Raw genomic sequence first — 19,279 nt, 5'->3', positions numbered from 1 at the left:
GTAGTCTGCATAAATAAATGAAAATAATTTCAAAATATTACAAAGCTCCTTAGCATAATAAATCATTCATAAACAATTTAGATGGCTTTGTTGCTTAGTCTTTGTATGTTTTGGCTTATACATTTTACAATCTGCCTGCACAGCTGAGAAGAAAGGGGTACAATACAGCCCTTTTGCACCACTGTAGAAGTGTTGAGAAACATTTAATGGAAGCAAATATACCCTGTGGAGCTACACTGTCAACTTATGAAGAGCTATGGAGAGTGAGGTATGTAATTCAGACTAAGACTCTGAGATTTTTTAAAGATATATTTGCTTTTGCATTTGTTACCAGGGATTTTGCTGGTGTTGTTGTTGAATGATTTCATACCTTCATTCCTTAAATTACATATATATGGCCTTGACTCATTTTATTCCAGGGCCTTTTTTCACACCTCTACCAATGTCAAAGGGCTTCCCTATGGATATAAATGTGATTTTCTACCATAAAAATATCCAATTGCTAAGCACAACAACAACTTTTATCTGTCCTATAAAATCCAAAAGCCTTACTAAATCACAGGTATGCCCCAGAGAGACAAAGCAGAGACAGGATCTGAGTATGTTTTTAACACCCACTGAGATGAATCAGTTAAAATACATTGTGTGTTACTGTATGATTACTGCAGAGTCTCTCTTTAACATAAAGTTAAGCTTGTAAATTGTTATATTAATTGTATATGTGTTAGTTTAGTAATTTTTACAGTATAAATTCATCTTCAATAACCTGACTTCAGAATATTTGGTTTAGCAATAATAGGATTAACCTTACAGTATCTATATTTTAAAAGAACTGACTTCCTCCTGAAATCCCTTTGCTCATAACAATTTAAACATAGAAATTAATACACTGAAATTTCGTAATAGTGACAGGACTATCCTGATGTTTGACAGATAAAGTTTCAGCCAGGGACACTGATGCACTGAGATTTCTCCATGTAAAATAATACAAGATATAGGAATCATGACTGCCCCGTATAACAAATCAGGTTGGAAGGGACCTCTGGAGGCCAGCTGGTCTAACTCCCTGTTCACAGTAGAGCCAACCTCAACATTCAATCCAGCTCCAAAGTTTGATCAGGTGGCTCGGGACCTTGTCCGTTCCAGCACTGGCCATCTCCAAGGGTGGGGAAGCCTCTCTAGGCACCTGTTGCAGTGCTTGACCACCTTCATTCTAAAGAGCTTTTCTCCCCTGTCAGACAACAGATGTCAACTGAATGACTGACATAAAGAATAACTCACTCTACTTCTGTTGGATTAGCAAGATGGACTGGCTCATGTTGCATTGTAGCAATGCCAGGTCCACAGCAAGGGAATGTCAGGACCCCACAGTAAGAAGCGGAGGGCAGGAAACTGTGAGGTAGAGCATCACCTGATAGATGGGCTCAGCCAAGGCACCTGCCTGCATCTTCCCAAGCTCTGTACACCCATGCCACTGAGAGATGCTGATTCACTCTTTCCCTACCACTTGCTGGGCAGCCTTGTTCCTATTTTGCCATTTCCTCTCCAGTGGCTGAAGTGTTTGTTCACATGCTGTTAACCAAAGGGGACCGTGCTCTTTTTTCAGCTTTCAGCATTAGTGCCACTGCAGCCTGCTCTCCTGCTGGCATTAGATGGTAAGAAGGTATTTTAAATGAATCATCAGTTATAATAGCCATTTTTCTTAAACTGTGGCTGACATCATTTAATTGTAGGCCCTACTACAAAATAACAGATGAATAAACATATAATTTCTGCAACTTAGTAATTAGACAGGCCCTTCTAACAGGGACTTCTTTTTCCTTTTATATTCTGGAACTCAAATTGCATCTACCATTTTCCCACAAATGTCTCCACTGACTGGCTCACAAAAGACTGTGTCCTCACATGTTCCTGTCTAGGAAGTTCCTGTCTAGGAAAGCTTCTTCTGAGCTTTCACAGCTGCTGAGAAAAAATGTCTTGGAAGGTCACGTCCTCTACTTGAAATTCCCCCTCTTAAAAAAACCTTCTGCCCCATTTGATTTTGTAATATCCCATTTAGATATTAAATGGTCATGAAGAGGCACATTCTTCAGCATAACACTATCTGGAACTCATCATCATTTGATCAATGGCTTGAAACAATTTTTAGTGACTGGAGAGTCAACAAGCCAAATTTATATCTGAGGTAAGCACAAGCAGCTTCAAATAAGTCATGAGAAGTCTGAGGCAGACCTTCACAAAGAAAATGAAACATTGTATTTGCAGCCCTGTGCTTCACTCTCATTGATCTTCTCCCCTTCTTTTTGCAGGCTGAATATAAACCAGGGGTTTAAACATTTTCAATACATTAATGATTCTTCCCCAGCTACAAGGAGAACAAGTGGCAAACTGCTTTGATGCAGATATGCTCTTGCAAGATTTTCAACCCCTCTGCAGAGTTAAAAGTTGTACCCAGACATAACACACAGAAGCCAGTTTGCTCCTGACCATGGGAAGGGTAGTCAAGAAGGCAATATAAAAATAAACCAGCAGTCCTTCACCTCACCTCCACCTTGCATCTAAAAAAAAAAAAAAGACACGCTCTGAAATTTTCACATGCTTCTTTTCTCTGTAACCTGATATTTTCACCTGTCTTTCTCAACAAACTCCACTCTCTGTTGTTGACAATTGAGCTAGTCTCAGACTGACAATTTTCTGAGCAGTGCATTCAACAAAATAAGACTCTGTTCAGAGTTAACAGTCTTTTATCCTAAGAATGTTTTTACTGTAAGGCCAAAATATTGATGTTCTGGGTGTTATCCACTTAACAGTTTATATGAATGAAAGCTTATAAATGCAGGTCATTGTGGTGCTCATGCCCTTCTTTCCCACAGCAACGAATAGTAATTAACTTGGTTTTCTTTCCCCTTTTAGAACCCAACTTTATTTTTCATGTCCATTATGGGTTTGTCTGTCTTTTTCATATTAGGCTCTTTTTATCTATTAAGTACATTCTAAAGACCCCACAGAATCAAAATCTCTTTCACAATCTATTTGAATAACAATGGAGTTTCGCTTGCATATTACTGCAGCACCCAAACTGCACTTTAGAATTAAATGAACAGCACCCTATCAAATCCACAATGTTTAGGATACTTGTAAGTGTCAGGAGATGTTAAAGGTTGGCAAAAAACAACAAAATGGATTGCGAGAAATGCTAAAGACTCTAAAACTGTCTGAAAATTTCCTTTCCTGTGAGCATATGTTGAAAAGTATTTTAAAAGAAAAAAATATAAATAAACTGATCTTCATTACCACAGGTTATACAGTCTCCTTCTACATTCAGACTTTTTAACTATTTTCCTGATGGTGAGCTCACTTCAGCATGCTGTCAAGACAGTAACTTTGTACTTAAATGGTTTATATTGACCCAGATGACATTTCACATATCACAACTTTAAAGCATTTTATGAATGCTGTACATTTTTTATCATATCCTTGGTATTCCTAAGAAAATATTTCATTGTTAGAAAAACAGGAAGTCTAAAATTTATTTAAGGCTGGTTATTACTGTGTCCCACAAAATTTGAAGTACTCAAGCAGTTAAAAAGAAGGATATGAATAGTCAAAGACCTCATACATTTTACGCTGCCCTCATAATAAACGCAAATACATTTTACTTCTGATTCATCATTGGCCACAAACAAAACATGAACACACGAAGCCATTCTTCAGATAGTATAAATTAGCATAGCAACTGAAGTGTGAGTTGAGCAATGATGATTTACACCATCTGTGCTTACAGCCCATTACCAGTTCATTTCAATAGAAGTGTACCAGCCTACAGACAAGTGACTAACAGTGAGTAAGAGCAAAAATTAAGTGAGGTGGGTGTTTATTGTGACAACTATCTTAATTTCTGGAATGTGTTTGTGATTCTTTTTTAATGTATCAGCTTTTTGTTGTTTTTATTTAAATATTCTCTCTTTGGATATATAGGAAAGTGAGAAATGTTACTAGTTGAGTTTTTCAGTTGCTGTAGATTTGTCTGAACTTGCTGTTTCTTGAGAACATTATTTCATTATTCTGTTTCCTGATGACCACATGTTATTATGCTCCTTTTCTGTAAATAATATTTATTATGATCTCCAATTTCAAATGCCTCCTCACAACTTCATCTTGCTGTTTCATAGAGAAGTGGCTTGAGCATCAAAATTGTAACTTCTTTTTCTGTTTAAGATGATTAGAATTTATCAAACCCCCCTAAGCTTCATAAAGGCCATCCATAGAACCAGAAATTGTTGTTACTTCTTCCTTTGTCTTTTCACACTGTCTTATGTTCTATATCTCACTTACAGCCTTTATATATGTTTGCGTCTCTTAATTGCAAGCTAAGCCAACAAGCTTTCGTGCAAGTGCTTAATTTTAATAATTGCCTGCAGAGGTAAGAAAAACAAAAGTTACTATTTCTTTTCCGAGATGCAAGAGAGGAGAGGGGAAAGGATGAATTAGTGGTTAGATTTGGAATTTAAGAGAACTTGGTTCAGTTCTCTGATATGTAACCATCTTGCTATACTGCCTTGGATGAACTACTTCACCTCAGTAACTCAGTCTTACATCCATAAAACATGGTTTCATTATGCTCCTCTGTCCCACAAAAGACTTACAAAAACAAAGAGTACTCAGAAGCTACAGAGATTGTAGAGATAGGAATAATGTACATTTCTATTGAGTAATGGGTACAGGGTTTATGAAGTAGGGAGTTACAGGGAAGCAAACAGCTGATGCTCTCCTTCCTTTTTTTCTCTGTGCTTTCTGCTGCTCCAGTTCCTGTAATTCTTCTTTTCTCTTTCACTGCTCCAAATCACCCACTTTTGTCCTATAGAGAACAAGAATATTGCTTCATCTTGTCATATATTCCCAGCCCAAAGCCCATATCTGCATTGAACCTAGACCCCTCCACTTGCATACCAACCCCACTTTGCTGGATGGGCTGTGAATCTGGCAGTCCTCGAGAAGCTACAGGGAAGTAGAGCTATGAAAACTACCTGCAGCAACAGACTAGTGAGGCTATTCTCATTTAACCATTTTCCAGAGGGGTAGAGCTTCCAAGGTCTGATGCACACATGGAAGGGAAGAATGGGGAAACACTGGGTGTTCCCAGCTCACTGTTAGCCCCTGAGCATTGCTACTTGCCACCCATGTCTCTCTGATGCCTGCATTTCACATGCTGCTCAAATCCCTCCTCTGTGGACTGAGCTCTGTGATCTCCCACTGATCTACAGCCACAAACTTTTCTCTCTCTTCTGCTCTTTCCCCACTCTCAGTCCTACATCTTCTATAGGTACTGGTTTCTAAATCCTCATGTTCCCATTGCTGCTCTCCCACAAACCTGTGCCACTCTGACCGCTGTAACCTGCTCTCCATGCCAACAAAGCAAGTAAGTAGTATCTAAAAATGCTATGAATGTTTCAATGTGGGTATCTCCGCAACACTTCTACTTTTAGATACCCTGAAGAACTGTCGGTAGCAGTCATGTCTGGTACAAAAGTCTGCTCTGAAAGCAGATTAGGCTCAACCTCCCACTGCCCCTGAAGCTGTCCATGAAAAAGTCATCACCTCACTTCCCATCTGGTGACTTGGGTTTCCCCTAATCCATTTCGGCCAAAACAAACCGGTGCAGCTGACTTCTACTGTTTAAACTGCTTAAGCTGTTCTGGTTGACTTTGGTGAAAACAAGTTTGGGAGGGATTGAGTGAGCAGCTTGCAGGTAGGGAGGGGAGGTGGTAGCCTTTGGCAGAAGACAGCCACAGTGACTGGGAGCTGTCTGGGAATGATAACTTCTTCAACAACTTCAGCCTATGGAGGAAGTGAGCACCCACAAGGGGATTTTAAAGCAGGGTAAATTCTGTGCTTATAGTTCAATTCTCACTTATTTCGCAAGAGGTTTCCCTGGCAAACCACTCCTTTCCACTGTGCAGAAACCATGATGACGTTACTCCGACTGTCATTCATCTTTCCCCTGTTTAATCACTGCTAACTGATTAACTAAATGAAGCGCCACAAAATCCATTAGCTGGAAAAGGAACAAAAAGCTGCGCTAGCTTTTACTAAAAAAGAAAGAGAAACCTTTGTAAAAAAGGTGCATGACCTTCAGCTCTTAAAAGTACCCAGCTATTGTCCCTCCCTGGCCCCCAGGAACAGGGGCAGTGAGGGGTGACACACTTGCAGCCACTCCTGCCAGAAGTGAGACATGAACAGGTAGGACAGGGGGGAGTATCAAAGTTCATGGGCTGTTGCATAGCCTGTTGGATAGCCACTATAGTGTCTTTTGCCCTTGTTTTACCCCATATAGACACTTCGATCTTCTTATCTCATAAGCCTCATAAGGAGGCACAAGAAAGGAACACTAACTTTAACTCTTTCCATACCACATTCTCAAAAAGGAACAGTGAACTTAGGCCAAAAAATCCATCACCAGAAGTGTAGCAAAATACATTTCACAGAATTGACGGACTTCAAAAACTTGGGGAGGGGAGGTCAGCAGCCAGGGACACCACCAAAAACAGGCACTCTCTCTCTGCCAGATGGTTCAGGTGTTCGCCAGACTAAGGCCTGACTCTCTCCTGATTTGCACCTGCAATTCAGATCATTTCCAGGAGCCCGCTCTGTGCAAGTGGTAGGGAGGAACAAAAGGCTCTCATAGGGGAAAAAAAAAGAGTTAAGCCAGAGTTAGACTCTGACGTGCTAAGGAGTTACTGCTCCTACACGAGTGGCCACGGCCAGCTGGAGGGATGTCAGCTGCCAACACGCTCACACTTTGTCCACTGCAAACAGGAGATGCAGCTCCTATTCTCAATGAAGCGAGGTCTGATGCTGCTGTGTCTGAGTCCTCCTGACTCCTTCTGTTTGTGTCTTCAGGTTAGCAATGAACCTGTCCAGTTTCACCCTGCAATGTTCTCCCACACCAGACTTTCGGCTCAACCTCAGGTGAAAAGAAAAGTTATTCTTAGTAATAATTTCAACATGCAGGAATTAATAGTGATACCACTGGTTTTGTCACACCTTTTATTACATTAGGAAAAAGAAATATCCTGACTTTATATTGAAAAAGCTTTAACTTGCTGTTCTAGTACAGGCTTCTCTGCATATATCCTTTTTTTCAGCTAGAAAGAAAAATCTTTTCAAAAGATCACAAGTACTTCCTATTCTTACAGTTTTACAGTCAGGAAACTTTTACAGTCTCACAACTTAAACAAAACCCAAACGTGTTACATAAGGTGTTATTGAGTTGAGATGACAAAAGGGAAGAGAGAATTGAAATGTCCTTCCTCCTCACCACGCACCTCTCTCCGCTGCTCCTTACTTCTCTTTGTGAGGATAACCATGCTGGAACTATTTGTTCCTGCAATTTTCTGGAATGAAAGAGCTGGGGCACTGGCTGTCACCTCCAGTTTCTCTGGCACGCTCTCTGATCCCCTTCGTCAAAATGGGTCAGTTCTAGCTCCATTAACCAGCAGTTAATTGTGCAGATTTTTAATGCTGTGGGCACTTTGGGGGTTTGGGAAAGGCATCTTTGGGGCCACTGCTTTATTGAGACACAAGGCAAAACTGCTTTTCAGCTACTGGAAAACGGACACATGCAAAATAGTGGACATCCCAATGTTAATTGCTTTACCATAATTTCTTCACTGCTTTTGATCTTCTGTCTCTCTGATGGAGCTTGGGCTTCTCTCTCTCCTGCATGCTCTGCATTCCCTCACACAGGACGAGACTGTTCAGTATGAGTGCCAACAAGGCTTTCTCATGAGACAGCTCACAACTCCTTAACACAAGGCCCTTCATCAAGGTGGCTCCTGTTCAATATTGCCAGGACAGAGCCCACCACCATACAATTTATTCTGAGTTACCTGCTTCCTGAAGCACCAACCACCCAAACCATTTTACTGTGAGTGATAGCCATGTGCTTTTCCGAAGGCACTTCGTTTGAAGAGACAGCCACCAAGAATGTAAGGACCCATGCAGTTAATCCTCTTCCTCATGCTGTCTTCCAAGGGCTTCTGGCACAGGGATTCAAAAGCCATCAGAGGTGATGGACTGGAGTTTGAATTTTGGTGTGCAAGTTGTCCCGCGTACACAGCGGTGCTGGCAGGTTCACCATAGTACTGATGCCTCTGAGGGAGAAAGGACTGCAGAATATTGTCTTATTTGGAACAGGGTTGCAGAATATTCTGCAGACCCATGTAGCCCCTGAAGGATGTACCTCACTAGTTTGGATTGGTACTAGCCATAACAGATACGTCAGACAAAAATAACATATGCTTCTGTGTATCTGCATAGTTTTTCACTGGGCGGTTTCAGATTTTCAAATTTATTTAGCAAGGTTATCTAAAGGGCAAAGGCCCCCAATGTTCCACATGGCCCAGAAGGTGCTCTGCTGACCTCAGTGACAGGGGTTGGAACTGCATGACTTTAAGCTCCCTTCCCTCACTCTGTGATTGTATGATCCCGTAACACTACGGCAGCAGGATGTAACGCCTTCACACCCAGGTGGTTCAGCACCGCACCGCACAGTGGCTCATTGTAAAAGCAATGGCCAGGACGGTATTTAGGGATGCCCCCTGAGCTGGTGCAGGGCAGAAGGGAGGGGAGGTGGCCGAGGGGCCAGGGCTGAGGGGGCCGAGGAGCCAGGGCTCCGGGGCCGAGGCGTCGCGAGGCGCCACATGCCCGGCAGGCCCCGGGCCGCGCGGGGAAGGGGCCGCGGGCGGGGCGGGCCCTGCGGAGGGGCCGGAGCGGAGCGGAGCGAGGGCCGGGCGAGGGGCGGGGAAGGGCCGTGGCGGCGGCTCGATTGAATCGCTCCGCGGCTCCTCCCAGAGGCGGCCCGGCGGCTGTCGCTGGGGGCCGCGGGTCTGTGTTTCCCCTGGGGACAGCGAGAGACCCGCTCCCCCCCACCGCCATCGCCTCCCGCCGCCGGGGCTGCGCGGCGGCCGCTGCCCCGCCGGGATCCTCTCTCGCTGCTCCTCCTCTTTCTCCTTCACCCTCTCCCCCCACCTTCACCCCCCGGCTGAGTTCATTCACTGGGATTGGTTTCAAATGACGCCATCGCTTTATTTTTATACCAATGACCTCATCCCAGCAGCTTGAAGTTTACTGACCAGCAAAACTCTTTTCTCTCGCTCGTTTCTCTCCTTGTGCCTGCTCTTCCCGTGTGTTTGTCGTCGTTTCGGTCATTCTGGGAATCTGATGCTTTAAAGAAACAAAACAAAAATACCCAAACAAACAAAAAGACCATACACACACACAAAAACCCCCAGCCCCCCAAACTTTTTCCGTCCTCCCGAGCTTTTTGGTGTGTGTGTCCCCCTCATCACTGTCCCCTTTTAATTTTTTCAAGCCATCTTGGGAGGGAGGGGGGAAGGAGAGGGAAAAGAGAGCTCCAAAGCTCCAAATGTTTCCTTTTTCTGCTCCTCTCCACTCCCACCTTCACGCTTCCCACTCTTAAAAAAAAAAAAAAAAAAAAAAAGAAAAAAAAAAGAATATATTTTTTTCTTTTCTAATTTTTAAAATTGCTGGGGCTTGGTTGTTGTTTTTTGGGTGCGATTTTTTTTTCCCCTCCTTATTGAAGAAGAAGGAAAAAGAGGAGCTTTCCCAGCGACTGGAAGGAGACAAAGTTGTTTCGGGCGGCAGCGGCGAGGCTGGTGGGCAATTACTTTTATCCTTGCCGAGGGGACAGGCTGACAGACTGACAGGGGTGACACAGTAAGTGCCGGAGCAGCGCAGGGACCCCCGGCCCGGCGCTGCCCCGTGGAAGCCAAGCCGGGAGGGGGGCGAGGGGCGCGGGGGGGAGGGGAGGCCGGGCCGGGCCGGGCCGGGCCGGGCTGGGCGGGGAGGAGGAGGAGGAGGAGGGAGGTGAGCGAGAGGCGGGCGGCGGGAGCCCTCCCTCTCTCCTCCCGCATGCCCTTCCCCGCCGCCCCCTCACCTCCGGAGGAGAGCGCCCGCAGTGGACAGGTCGCTGCCCCGGGCCGGGCGTGCTCCGGCCGCCTCCGCAGGTGGTAAGAACAGGGGCCGGAGGGAGGGGGAACGGCACAGGCACCGCAGGCACCGGCGGCCGCCCCGCGCTGCCCTCCCTACCTGCTGCCGGCACCCCGCTGCCCGCGGCGGCTCCTGCCTCGCGTCCCTTCCTTCCCGTCCTCCCGACATCCACCTGCCTCTCCCCGTGCGGGGAGGAAGCCGGGCGCCGCCGGAGCGCGGGGCGGGAGCAGGCGCCGCTGGGAGAAGCGATGGGAAGGAGCCCGCGGGCTGCCCCGCGGGGGGCTCGGCGCTGCCCGTGAGCCGCGGCGTGCGCGGCTGCCCTGCTAAACTTAGCCCGGAGCGCTGGCTGCGAGCGGGCTGCGTAAAATGGTCGGGGATGCTTTAAAGCCTCGGAGGGCTCCCGAAGAAATGTTGAAGTTCTGCGTTCGACTTGGAAAACGTTTAAATTGAGGCGGCTGACAAAATGGAGGGCTGCCGCGGCGTCCAGGAGGGAGGCAAATTGCAAATTGTTAACCTGGCATCGCGCTCTCCTGAGCTCCCGGCCCGGGGCCTGACAGATCCCCGCTCCCGGCTTTGTCCCCCCCGGCCCGGGATGCGGGGCTGAGCGCGCATCACCAGGTGTATGGGATGTGCCTATTGCCGAGTCTGACCAATGGCAGGATTTTTCAGCGGCCAAAAAACATTTGGTTAGATGTCAGATGAGAAGCTGGGATTTTTTAAATTATTATTTTATTTTTTAAATTTTTTTTTAAGAAAACCCAGGAGAGTTTACTTTCTTTTACTGTCGTTTCAGCTGGTTGAAATATAAAATCGATTTCTTTGTTTTTCTTTCAAATGAAGGGTGTAGTCATAGCGAGCTGTATTGTCTGACCTATGACTAACTTTTTTTGTTCAAACATTCAGTGTTTGAACCCAGCAGAATAAATAGATCTGTGCTAGTTTTGAGACTTAAAAGCAGATTAAACTGTTTCTCTTTGCAAGGATGTGTGTTGGGGTTCTTAAAAGAGAAAACCCCAGCCAAAACCCCAGAATGATTTTGTGATCCTTGCTCTGAGATTCATGCTATTCCTGGCAGTGTGTGGTTTGGTAGATACAGAGTTTACAAAGTCACAACTGACCAAACAGGAGTTGGTTTAGACTCTTGTGTTTTGAGGGGAGGTGGAAAAATAGTAAGTCTTAATTTCTTTTTATGGTGTTCATCCCACTGCCCATTGGAGATTGAAACATTCATCACAGTTGTTTATGTTGGTTGTCTGGGAGTTTCTGCTTGAATGTGGAGCGAAGTATGCAACAGGGAGGTGTACATGTATTTTTAGCTTTCATTTTTAATTACAAAAGATACAGAGAATAGTGATATTCACAAGCAAATCTTGCATTTACTGAGTATGCTTATTAATATTTTGAGGATGGAATCTATAAGAAATATCTGAGTTGTAGTAAGTTCCAGTTGTTATGCTTTTTTAATACACTAGTGCTTTAGTAAATCTTAATACACAATTTAAAAGTCCCTTTTTAAATGAACAAATATGTAAAAGCAGCAGAGAAGGTGTCAGTTCTTGTGCTAGAGACAGTAGCTTCAAAATGCTGTAGGGTTTAATACATGTGGAAAGGTCCAGAAAAACAAAACAAGCATTTAAAAATGTAACATATTGTATAAAGATACCTGAGAACATTCCTGCTCCAGTAGCTCTGCTTTTGTTAGCTACCTAAGCAGATGTAATGGAACAAAATCACACCAGAAAAACTTCTGTACAAGATAGTGAGCTCAGTTATCTTTGTTTTTATAAAAAGTCGCGCTCTTCTTTCAGCAAAGACAGCTGGCTGGGCAGGGGTGTTTGCTTCTAGCTTGGCCAGGCCATAGGGACAATATCGGCAGAAGCTGTGCAGGAATGTGTTAAATGGATTTTGCTGGGAGCTCTGTCTCCCAGGCCAGCCCCGGCAGGGTGCCAGCCCTCAACCCATGGGAGGAGTTGTGGTTGTATCTGCCATGTGCCTGTGCACCTTCCTTGGCAAATCAACTCTTCCCTGGGAGCTCTGTGCTGCTGCTCACAGGGGGAGTGAAGTCATACGGAGTCACTGAAAACTGGATGTGAGATGGGCCAGTCACTCTTCTGCCTATCAGATAAGAGATTCATGTAGGCCTTCCAAAGCCCTCAGGGGCTAAATTCAGGCTCTCTTCTGGGCCTTCATAAGAAATGTCAAATAGTCAAGGTAGATGTTGATTTCTGTTACTTGCATTTATCTTCAGGTGAGCTCTGCTCCGAAGTGTTGGGCAGTAAGAGGGGTGTGCAGGGTGAGGGCTTTGCTCCGTCACCTGGGTTTTTAAAGTTCAATGCCATAATCCTCACACTGATTCAGCAATATTCACTGTTTTCAAAATACAGTTAAGCTAAGAAATACAGTAAGTACAGCTGAAGCATTTTTATCCCCCCAAGAAAAAGGAGGCAGCAGGATGATAGCTTTCACTTTATACTATGTCGGCTGAATTTTCTAGGACTTTTTTTTGTTTTTTCTTTCTGTAGAAGCAGTCAGGAAAGCACCATGGATATTCTTCAAGTGCTGACAGTTCTTAATAGCCAGATGGCATAGAGTAGTTACTGTCAAAGGATGAGGTGTGGAAGGATTGACACATCCCTTCCTTTTTCTTTTCCACTTTTTTTTCAACCTTTGAAAGAAACGTGTATTTGATCTGTGACTCCACTGAATCCGCCCCATGGATTTGTTGTTATGATAGTGACTAAATGCTTCTTGCAGTCTTGTAGTATTTTGTGCGTGGTTGTGTAATGCTACATCCTTAATTATTTAAGAATTTTCAAGAAGCTGGTTTTCTTGGTAATAGGAAGGTAAGCATGTCCCTAATGTGTCAAATGGTACACGTACTTTCCCTACAATTCCTTAGGGATTGCGCCCAGAATGAGTGTTGGGACATGGAGGGTTTCTGTAGAATATTTTAAGTATCAATAAGTACATATCAGTATCACTAATATTTCTGTGGTTTATTTGGTATCCCCCTCATAAACAAAGGGTAACATATCATCCTTTAGGGCTGCCAGTTGCATACATGGCCTCTACTTTCTGCACAAATCAAAAGCCACAGGTGATGGCTGGCCTGGTGGTGTGCGTCAGGATGTTGTTCTGGCCTAAAGCTGTTAATTGTTTGAAGACCAGGGGTCATTTGGAAGAAGGTGAAGTGAGCACTGTAAGTTCAAGCTCCTTCGTAGTTACTTGGGGGATCCTCTTCTTTGGGGTTTATCACTAGTGCAATAGTATCCCCACCCCAGTGCCAAAGCTGATGGAGATCAAACTGGCTCTGGAGCAAGAGAGGAGGCTGGGATGCCCCGTGCTCCTGCAGTATTCCTGCTGTCTGAGGACAGTCATGGCACCAGGGCAGCTTGTATCACCACTTCTCTGCTCCACTGTGTCTGATCTTTACATTGGTATTGTCTCATCAGCTCCAAATAGCAAAACTCTATTACAGCTACTCTGTAACTTCCCGTAACATCTGAAGGAAGCAAAAAATAGACATTAATGGTCAAGTTTGGCATCTTAACTTCTAGATTTGCCTGGTTTTAATCTGAGCAGTTGTTGGTTTGCCTGTGGGTAGGGCCTGCTGGCAGGTATCGTGGTCTCCAGCGGAGATGGTGTTGGGCACCAGTGAATTGCTGCTCAGGGCTCAGAGCAAATCTGCATGTAGGGTGTGTAGATGGAGGGCAAGAGCGAAGATGGGCGTGAGTTCAAGGCACTGTGTTTCCTTTTGCTGCGCTATGTGCTCTGCTGCTGAGCCAAGAGTGTCCTACTCGGAGCTGGCTCTGGGAAGGCTGGCAGCCTTCCATGTTGTGTCCCTATGAAATGCTCCTCCAGCAGCTGAAAAAAAACCCACCAAAATTAATAATTGGGCAAGCTAGGAAAGAGGGGATAGAGTGTTGTTTCAGTGATGGGAGGCTTCCGGTGGGGCTGCAGGGATTCAGTGGGGACATTCCCAAGCTCCCATCCTGCTGCTTTTCTGTGCTTTCACTGTCTGAAGCTGTAAGGTATGAAAGGAACTCCTGAAACAATGTTCTTCTTTGAGGGGAATTTAGTTATCTCTGCTCCTTCCTGGTTACAATATGACACTTATGTTTCCAGTGACTTACACAGCTTCTCTCTCTAAGTGTGTTTTGAACTAATTTTTCCCTGTGCAATAAGAGTTTTCATGCTGTTCCTCATAAACTAGGATCAGTTCCTTGCACAGACCTCCTCAGGTACATTTCCACTCTTCTTTGCTTTCAAGCTGAAGATATAAACTTCTGTCATTTGTTTAGCAAATAAAGATACAAAACTAGAGATGTGCAGAAGCTTTCATTAGTTGAGAATAAATGTAATTTTTTTCTCCATAAGATCTTTTTGCATGCTATCCAGAGTGATCTGTGGTCTGCTAAAATAATATGACAAAATTCTTCATAAATTCATAATGGAACTGTGTTCCATTACATTAGTTTGGCAGAAAACTGACACATTTTTCTAATGTTGAGACTTAAATAGCATTACCCATTTTCACTGTGCTTCACTTGATTTTTGCTTTACTAAAATGATCTATGAATTGAGTCTGTTGACTAAATGATAGATCAGTGGCTGTACAGATACTCTCTTTTTACATATTCTTGCCTGCTTGTCTAGTGTTTTTGCATTACTGAAGGCATTGTGGGAGGCAAAAAGATGGGTCTGAGTGTGTAATATAGCAACACTGGAATGAGAACTTTACAGAGAGCATAAACTGAGGAGGACAACAGGGACTAATTGTATGAAATTCCTTTTATGCACACGTTCTTGAGTTTGAATAACTAGTATGTATTCAGCCTGCTGGATTAGAAGGCTTTGGCTCTGCATGTGTAGCATAGATGTTGCTCTCAAAATAGGAAAGGAACTCTCCCTCCTCCCACACTATTCTGGATAAAATTGATTCAGTGCTGCATTTTGCTCCTACTGAACCCCTAGTAAAGCATGTTTAGAGCCTGAGTAGTTCATAGTGTTAGAGATATAAATGCCATACTTTTAATAGCCCAAGTGTTGTTTTTGCTTCTTGATTGCTAGCTGTAGGAATCATTCACCTCAGACTTTGTAGACTCAAATCCCATGCCAGAACTTGGGTTTCTACCTGCAAGATGGTCCTTGCAGGGGGGTGCCTTTCTCTATAGTGCATATTTCACTAAGGTTGTGCAGTCCCTCAAGCAGGACAGGCTTCTAAACACCATCTTACAGATACATGCAAAGAGTCCGAACTATGCTTCAGAGAGCTTCTCTCAGCCATCCTGCTACTGAAACAAGCCTTAATGTCAGAGCTGGGTTGAAGTTGCCAAGAACGTTTGCCTGAATAACAGGCACGGGGTTACTTTCTGCTCATCCTATTAATGCTACCTGGAATACGTATAGCGCCTATCACCTATCCAGTTCGCGCAGGTGTTTTGTTACAAGTGCTTAGGTGTTGGGGTTTCATACCTCCCTACTTGAAAAGTCATACTTGGGACACAGGATTTTTTTCTCTTGCTTTCCAGTTTTGCTTTCCCTGACTTTCATGGGAGTCTGTTTGAACTCTGGAAAGCTGGGAGGGAAGGGAGGTGGAGAGGGAAGAAACTTTGTGTTACATGTCATTCTTCTAATGCCATCATGCTCAGAAGTGCCTTTCCAAACTAAGACAATTTAGGTAGAGGCCTCTCACTAAGAACAGTTGGGGAGCAAACAGAATAAACTTCAGCTTGGTTTCCACAAAGATTCATAAATGTTTGCCAATTTTTAAGCAAGAAGAAAAACTATTCCAGCAAAGGAGTACAGCAGTAATCTTAGTGCATTGGGTTGAAATGTTGTTGGGTTCTAATAAGTCTCAAAATATGCAATAGACTGAATCCAGATCACCAGAAGGCAAATGGTGTCACCACTTTAGGAGGGCTCCCTCCACCTGTTGGAAGACCTCGTGTGTAAGGCAGGTGTGCTCCAAACTGAGGACAGGCTGTGAAAGTCTCTCTTCCCATAGTCTGCTTGGAGTTCTGCATTGGTTGTAAGTCTCTTCTCCTAGCAAGAGGACTCCGAACCTTCTTCCCTTTTCTCCCAGGCTACACCCATGTCATTTCAGTTTCCTAAAAGCTCTCAAGCTTAGGTGTTGGGAGGCCTTACTGTAGAAGTGTAATCTCCAGCGACCAGTCTGTATGTTCATAGTCCTGCACCTCAGGAAGACAGGGCAGCTGAAGGTAGATGGGCAGCATTCTTAGCAGAGCTGGTAAACTTCATGTTGTCCTGACTAGTAGGAGATTTACAATAAAGTCTAATAAAGCTAAGAGAGCTGCTTGTACTTGCACTTTCTGCTGCTACCTTGTTTCTATAGTGTTTCTCACTATGTCACTTTTTTGTTTTGGTTTTTCTTGCATGTAACTTTTCAGCTGAATAGGTCTGATTTTCCTGGTTGGTGGAGTGACGTCTCTTGTCCAGCTGGTGAAAATCCCTGATTTCTCATGGCTGACACAGTGTGGGCATGCTGTCAGCTTCTCAGTCCTCTGTTCTGCTCATTAGATAATTCATAATGTTAGAGATACAATCCCACACTTTTAGTAACCATAATCCATGTTTGGTTACCATCCAGGTGACAAAGCTTGTTTCCTCAGTGTGGCTCACTTCGCTGTCTGCCATGATTTCCAGGCAGACTTATTTGAAGACGCCTGAAAAATATGTCTATCCAGCCCAGGCATGATTGTATGAGCAGTCCATTTGTTGCCTGTTTCCTGTCTAAATATTACTGAAAGAAATTTAACTCCTTCAAGAAAAAAACGGATGAAAAAGACCAGGAGTACAAGTTCAAATCTCCAAGATACTGGTCGGGACAGCAAAAGGAAGTTGTGAAATACTGATTAACTATTACTGTCATTGCACATTTTCCCAAGATACTATTTCCATGAAGAGACACACATCTTTCCAGCCTCTCAAATTTAAAGGATTTGAATTTTTTTCTGCAACTGAGGCCTGCATGACTTGCAAGCTCTCCTGCAGGTGTGACCTGTTGTGAAATGAGGAAATATGTGGTGTCTTTTTCCCTTCTGCCTCATGTGTGGTTAAACCTATAGAAAGCTGTGGAGGAAGTGCAGGCACGCAGCTCCTCTGACAGCCTTCTGCAAATACAAGCTATTCATGACCATTGCCTTCCATGGGCAAAACCAGTCCTGGCAATTACTTTGTGCACTTTATTTCATGGTGTAGCAAGCAAGCACATTAGCTATTTTTATTCAAACACCCAGACATAAGTCAGTATGGCAAAGTGGCTATGAAGTGTCTGCGTAGCTAAGTGAAAATACAGCTGCTGTTTAACACTAAATCTTTTTCTTTTACTTACAGGATATTGAGGGTTCAACCAATGATCATCTAATCTTTCTAACTGAGTTGTGGTGAGGATTTTTAAGATTTAGAATTAAAATAGGCAGAATGTTCTTTTCAGTCACTGACTTTGTATACTGTTTAAGTCAGCAGTAAGGAGGTAATGAGTAGGGGAGGTGGGTGGGTGGGAAGAGGGGACTGCTTCAGGGTGAAGGTTCATGTCTTGGCTTTTCAGAAGGCTTTGGGACCATCTCTTTGAATGTACTGCTTAGTGGCAGGCACAGAAAAAAGCTGAATATAGTGACACTGTTAGCAAATGCTAGATTAGAGAGATGCAGTTGTTTTGGAAATTTTTAAAGGCTTCTGAGCCCTTTGATGATGGTTTTCCCACTTTTTTTCATTTTATTTTCCTTCCCCCTTTCTCCTGAAGAGGCTGTCTACTTTGACAGAAAAATGGCTTTCATGGCGTGATGAATAAATTTAAGAAGAAATATAAGACTGTGTTGATGATTTAAGTTTTTCAGTATTTCAAAGCCAAGAATTTATGTAATGGATTAACTTGGGAGGGATGTTGGGCATATAAGATTTTGTGTATGTACATTCTCAGCATATATATATACACACCTCAGTACTGACATGTGATCTCCAGTTCAATAGTTCAATTTTGGTTAAAAAAGAGAAAGAAAACAAACCTTTCAGTATAAGGGAGATGCTAGAGATCCTAAGGAAAAAAGAGGCATCATTTGATATGCTTTTTCCCTGACCTAGAACCTGCCTGATATTGCAGTAGATACCCAGGAGTAGCATTTTTATATATCTTTGCTTAACTAAATTATTAAGTACACTTACAAAAATCTTCTTGTTATATTCACCAGCGTAAGGCATTCCTATTGAGTGCTTAGTATTTGGCTCAGCTTGTGGTACTGCTTTTTCTGTACAGTCATACTTTATGCTTACTTACCTATTTATTACTTATTTACCTGTTTTTATAATTTATGTCAGCAAAATGAGAATATACAAGCCTAACTTCCTCCTTGAAATGTCTCTCCCTTTCAAATGTCAATTGTTATACATGAAAGCACAGCTGGAGTAGTCTATCTATTGGCAAAAAATAGCATTGCTCTTTCTTTGAGGTGAAGTGGGATGGCTGTTAAGTCGATCAGCTGCTTTGGGACAAGATGTAGATAAAGAAATTGAACCACCAACATGTAACCACATCCTTCAGCTTCTCTAACAGCAATGAAATGGGCTTCCTTGAATTCCGAATTCTGCTCATTTTGTTCTGATTCACGTTTAAATGGTTAACTTGAAATGCAGTTCTGTCTTCTGATGTCTGGGGACAGAGCTGTGATCCTTCTGCTTTTACTCAAAATGCAGTTAAATTGTACTACAGTGGAAAAATACTCATGCTTATCACTTTCTCAAGCTGAAGTTTCAAACAGTTTATCCAGTTTCAAAAGCTGTGTGTTAAAAAGGTCAACTTCTGTCCTAGTGAAAATACTAGAAAAGGAAGATACGTGTAAGGAGCAGAACTGGAGAGAAAAAGAAAAGGGCACAATGGAAAGAAGAGGTATTGATCAGATGTTGAGAAAATATACCTCTGTGGGTTAAATAAAGGAAAAAGAAGAGAGTCAACAGAGATTAAAAGTATTTTTAAGAAGGAAGAAAAGTCCTGCATTAGTTGCACATGAGAATGACATTTCATTTAAATCACAGAAACTGTAGTTCTAATGTCTGTTCTGTCTGACAACAGAATAGGATCATTCCACTTTGGTTGGTAGGGCTAGGCTTGTAGGAGTAGATAACAAAAGAGTTATTTTCTGTGTGTATGAGGAGAAATCTTTTGACAGGCTGTGTAAATAAAGTCTAATGTCAAGTTACAGGAACTACAGGGGAAGGTGTAACTTCTAATAGGTTCATAGTAGTAAATACT

The 19,279-nt window shown here is 43.3% G+C and overlaps 1 protein-coding gene and 1 long non-coding RNA gene across 5 annotated transcripts in view; one reads left to right on the top strand and one right to left on the bottom strand.

Moving 5' to 3' along the window:
- Window positions 1-7,014: 7,014 nt before the first annotated feature.
- LOC121675611 lies at window positions 7,015-10,273 on the bottom strand. Of its 2 annotated transcripts, XR_006020135.1 has the most exons (3): window positions 10,111-10,273; window positions 9,135-9,225; window positions 7,015-8,151 (listed from the first exon to the last, which is right to left on the bottom strand). It is a non-coding gene; the product is annotated as an uncharacterized LOC121675611 (long non-coding RNA). The 2 variants fall into 2 exon arrangements; XR_006020134.1 differs by lacking the exon at window positions 10,111-10,273 and having other exon boundaries at window positions 9,135-9,552.
- Window positions 9,549-19,279, top strand: part of DUSP16 (dual specificity phosphatase 16) — a 64,049-nt gene continuing 54,318 nt past the window's right edge. For 2 of the 3 annotated variants that reach the window (XM_042051196.1, XM_042051194.1), the window contains exon 1: window positions 9,893-10,031. The gene's annotated coding sequence lies outside the window, so the exon portion shown is untranslated. Of the gene's footprint in view, window positions 9,739-9,892; window positions 10,032-19,279 lie in introns of those variants that run through there. The other variant, XM_042051195.1, reaches the window with a different exon arrangement.

The sequence above is a fragment of the Corvus kubaryi genome, unplaced genomic scaffold (assembly GCF_017639235.1).
Source record: "Corvus kubaryi isolate FWS band 111438036 unplaced genomic scaffold, C.kubaryi_AGA036_p1.0 74, whole genome shotgun sequence".
NCBI lineage: Eukaryota > Metazoa > Chordata > Aves > Passeriformes > Corvidae > Corvus > Corvus kubaryi.
This window is presented reverse-complemented; position numbering and strand designations above follow the sequence as displayed.